At 54.7% G+C, this 5,000-nt stretch overlaps 1 non-coding gene across 1 annotated transcript; it reads left to right on the top strand.

The window, feature by feature from the left end:
• Positions 1 to 2,649: 2,649 nt before the first annotated feature.
• On the top strand, positions 2,650 to 4,558 carry LOC124743016. The gene has a single exon (XR_007010342.1). It is a non-coding gene; the product is annotated as a small subunit ribosomal RNA (ribosomal RNA).
• Positions 4,559 to 5,000: the final 442 nt, after the last annotated feature.

Raw genomic sequence — 5,000 nt, 5'->3', positions numbered from 1 at the left:
CCTGTCACAGCGCACAAACAATGACATGAGTCAAAGACACAGGTCTCACACAAGCATAGAATTGGAGCGCCGCCTCTAATAAGCCAAAGGTGCATCCTGACGTGACAAATCTGATCATGTCACAAGCATTCACTTACTATAATCACTATCAACGAACCTGCCGCCCCCGCCCCCCCCCCCCTACACCTTTCCGTACAACAACGTGTAACCTAACCTAACCTAACCTAACCTATGTTGTACCTTAACCTAACCTATGTTGTACCTTAACCTAACCTATGTTGTACCTTAACCTAACCTATGTTGTACCTTAACCTAACCTATGTTGTACCTTAACCTAACCTATGTTGTACCTTAACCTAACCTATGTTGTACCTTAACCTAACCCATGTTGTACCTTAACCTAACCCATGTTGTACCTTAACCTAACCCATGTTGTACCTTAACCTAACCCATGTTGTACCTTAACCTAACCCATGTTGTACCTTAACCTAACCCATGTTGTGCCTCAACCTAACCCATGTTGTGCCTCAACCTAACCCATGTTGTGCCTCAACCTAACCCATGTTGTGCCTCAACCTAACCCATGTTGTGCCTTAACCTAACCCATGTTGTGCCTCAACCTAACCCATGTTGTGCCTTAACCTAACCCATGTTGTGCCTTAACCTAACCCATGTTGTGCCTTAACCTAACCCATGTTGTGCCTTAACCTAACCCATGTTGTGCCTTAACCTAACCCATGTTGTGCCTTAACCTAACCCATGTTGTGCCTTAACCTAACCCATGTTGTGCCTTAACCTAACCCATGTTGTGCCTTAACCTAACCCATGTTGTCGCCTTAACGTAACCCACGTTGTCGCCTAAACCTGCTCTGTAATTGTTATACGACTCGTTCAATTACTGTAGTGTTGCCCACCCGCAACCCTCGCAATATAGTTCGCTACTCGCACTGCCCGCACCCCTGTGTATCGCTTCATGTTAAACACCTTGCAAGTCTTGCTCACTTTCCACATGCTCCTGCTGTACACTGTAATGTGGATGGCAGCAGGACGTACATGCCGCCCCTCCCCACGTCCCCACCTTGCCCCCTGCCTTCGCAAGCTGGTTGGTGAGAAGTTTGCATGTTCAATGCCCTTCGCATGCGACGTACTCAGGCTACGTTGTGGTGCGGCCTGTGTCAACTGTCCGCTGATGTCGTACGCGTGAACCACAATCTGTACTGCACATTCGTCCTTATGTACTGAATGATACATCGTGGCACATGTGTGACCGCACAACGACTGCGCCCAAAAACGGCGGACCATACAGTGCAAATATTGTGCACGCAGCTACGTGTCGTCTCCCTATGAGAGCTGGATTGCAGTGTGGTACGCCATAGAGACGTGTGGGAGGAACGGACGCCGTGGATGGCGATCAGCATGAGCTGTCTGTTGATGTATTCGGACCTAGTCGTCTCTCCTCACACACCGTGATGGCATGGTGCACCGCGTTCCATATCTGCGACATGCTACAGAGGCCGGTTGACAGTCGTTCGAGCAATGGACATCGCATACGTACGGGGGCCACCTTCCACGTATTGTCTAGGCGTGCACATTTTGTTGCGTGTATGTGGGCAGACGTAGTGTGGCGTGACACCTGACACAGGCATGCAATAATCGTTGAAGTTGCAAATGGCGATGGACGCCTGCGTTTTCTGGTGAAGTTACGCAAATGAACAAATGGTAACCTGTTGTGGTGCGGTTGTTCTCGCTAGGGGTGAATCGGTGATGGCGACGATAGGTTGAGGTACTAACCGGTTGTTCCAGCGATACCCACCATGCCGACGAAACTGAACGGCATCTGGGTGTGAAGCGATACGCGGCGGTGGCTGGGTGGGACCGTCCCCGGCCGGTGAGGGGGCGCCTCCCGGCGTGCTGGCCGCGCGGTGCGTGGGCGCACGCGCTACAGCCGGCTGGTGGGGGCGGCCAGTGGCAGGCGCGCCGGCCGACGGACGCGGCAGGCGTCGCAGCTGCGCGCCGGCGCACCCTGCGCGCGGCGCCGTGCGGCCAAAGTAGGTCCTCGCGGGCCCGGTGCGAAGCGCGGTGGACATCTTCAGTGTGCTGGTCCGATTGAGGACTGTGTGCGTTGAGGATGCGCCGCCGCCCGGCGCTCGGCGCCGCGACGCCGTCTGCTGCTCGGTCGCCCCAGCGGTTCTCGCTGGTGGTTTGTATCGCAGCTGTGCGGATGTGTTGGCGCGTGCGCTGTGCTGGGAGAGTTCGCTTCGGCACCCAAGTGGGGCTTTTGTCCTTCTGTGGCGCTGGCGTTGGAGCTGCCGGTCACCGTAGGTGGCGCGTGTTGTCTCCCGCCGGCAATGCCACGACAGCACGCTCCCGGGCCTCTGTCGGCAGCGGCAAGCTCAGTTGGGAGCACGGGTGGTCGCACCGAAAGCGTCTACTCGCCTAACTCCGGGCGATTGCGCCTCTCTCGAACCCGACCAAGTACTTGGGACGGCGCTGCGCGCCGCCGGGACCTGAGAGGGTTTCGAGGTGTATTGTGCAGGGGAGCTCAGCCTCCTCCTGTTTGCAGAATGATTGAGCGGACGCTTGCGTGTTCGCGCGGGCCCCCGGGACACACTCCCGGGCGGCCGGCTGCTCAGCTCTAGTTGACGCAGCTCCCTGGTTGATCCTGCCAGTAGTCATATGCTTGTCTCAAAGATTAAGCCATGCATGTCTCAGTACAAGCCGCATTAAGGTGAAACCGCGAATGGCTCATTAAATCAGTTATGGTTCCTTAGATCGTACCCACGTTACTTGGATAACTGTGGTAATTCTAGAGCTAATACATGCAAACAGAGTCCCGACCAGAGATGGAAGGGACGCTTTTATTAGATCAAAACCAATCGGTCGGCTCGTCCGGTCCGTTTGCCTTGGTGACTCTGAATAACTTTGGGCTGATCGCACGGTCCTCGTACCGGCGACGCATCTTTCAAATGTCTGCCTTATCAACTGTCGATGGTAGGTTCTGCGCCTACCATGGTTGTAACGGGTAACGGGGAATCAGGGTTCGATTCCGGAGAGGGAGCCTGAGAAACGGCTACCACATCCAAGGAAGGCAGCAGGCGCGCAAATTACCCACTCCCGGCACGGGGAGGTAGTGACGAAAAATAACGATACGGGACTCATCCGAGGCCCCGTAATCGGAATGAGTACACTTTAAATCCTTTAACGAGTATCTATTGGAGGGCAAGTCTGGTGCCAGCAGCCGCGGTAATTCCAGCTCCAATAGCGTATATTAAAGTTGTTGCGGTTAAAAAGCTCGTAGTTGGATTTGTGTCCCACGCTGTTGGTTCACCGCCCGTCGGTGTTTAACTGGCATGTATCGTGGGACGTCCTGCCGGTGGGGCGAGCTGAAGGCGTGCGACCGCCTCGTGCGTGCTCGTGCGTCCCGAGGCGGACCCCGTTGAAATCCTACCAGGGTGCTCTTTATTGAGTGTCTCGGTGGGCCGGCACGTTTACTTTGAACAAATTAGAGTGCTTAAAGCAGGCAAGCCCGCCTGAATACTGTGTGCATGGAATAATGGAATAGGACCTCGGTTCTATTTTGTTGGTTTTCGGAACCCGAGGTAATGATTAATAGGGACAGGCGGGGGCATTCGTATTGCGACGTTAGAGGTGAAATTCTTGGATCGTCGCAAGACGAACAGAAGCGAAAGCATTTGCCAAGTATGTTTTCATTAATCAAGAACGAAAGTTAGAGGTTCGAAGGCGATCAGATACCGCCCTAGTTCTAACCATAAACGATGCCAGCCAGCGATCCGCCGCAGTTCCTCCGATGACTCGGCGGGCAGCCTCCGGGAAACCAAAGCTTTTGGGTTCCGGGGGAAGTATGGTTGCAAAGCTGAAACTTAAAGGAATTGACGGAAGGGCACCACCAGGAGTGGAGCCTGCGGCTTAATTTGACTCAACACGGGAAACCTCACCAGGCCCGGACACCGGAAGGATTGACAGATTGATAGCTCTTTCTTGATTCGGTGGGTGGTGGTGCATGGCCGTTCTTAGTTGGTGGAGCGATTTGTCTGGTTAATTCCGATAACGAACGAGACTCTAGCCTGCTAACTAGTCGCGTGACATCCTTCGTGCTGTCAGCGATTACTTTTCTTCTTAGAGGGACAGGCGGCTTCTAGCCGCACGAGATTGAGCAATAACAGGTCTGTGATGCCCTTAGATGTTCTGGGCCGCACGCGCGCTACACTGAAGGAATCAGCGTGTCTTCCTAGGCCGAAAGGTCGGGGTAACCCGCTGAACCTCCTTCGTGCTAGGGATTGGGGCTTGCAATTGTTCCCCATGAACGAGGAATTCCCAGTAAGCGCGAGTCATAAGCTCGCGTTGATTACGTCCCTGCCCTTTGTACACACCGCCCGTCGCTACTACCGATTGAATGATTTAGTGAGGTCTTCGGACTGGTACGCGGCATTGACTCTGTCGTTGCCGATGCTACCGGAAAGATGACCAAACTTGATCATTTAGAGGAAGTAAAAGTCGTAACAAGGTTTCCGTAGGTGAACCTGCGGAAGGATCATTACCGACTAGACTGCATGTCTTTCGATGTGCGTGTCGTGTCGCGCAACACGCTACCTGTACGGCTCGCCGTAGCCGTGCGCCGCGTGCGGAACCACGCGTGCCTCTCAAAACTAGCGGCAATGTTGTGTGGTACGAGCGCTGAAGCGCTGGAGCGGCTGGCCTGCGGCACCTGGCGCCTGGCGCCGGTTTTGAATGACTTTCGCCCGAGTGCCTGTCCGCTCCGGTGTGGAGCCGTACGACGCCCGTCGGCCGTGAGGCCGTTGGACACAGAACGCTGGAACAGGGGCCGCCACACGCCTCACTCCCGCCTATGCGACCGTCTCGAAAGAGACGGCGGAAACTGAGAAAAGATCACCCAGGACGGTGGATCACTCGGCTCGTGGGTCGATGAAGAACGCAGCAAATTGCGCGTCGACATGTGAACTGCAGGACACATGAACATC

The sequence above is a fragment of the Schistocerca piceifrons genome, unplaced genomic scaffold (genome assembly GCF_021461385.2).
Source record: "Schistocerca piceifrons isolate TAMUIC-IGC-003096 unplaced genomic scaffold, iqSchPice1.1 HiC_scaffold_241, whole genome shotgun sequence".
Taxonomy (NCBI): domain Eukaryota; kingdom Metazoa; phylum Arthropoda; class Insecta; order Orthoptera; family Acrididae; genus Schistocerca; species Schistocerca piceifrons.
This window is presented reverse-complemented; position numbering and strand designations above follow the sequence as displayed.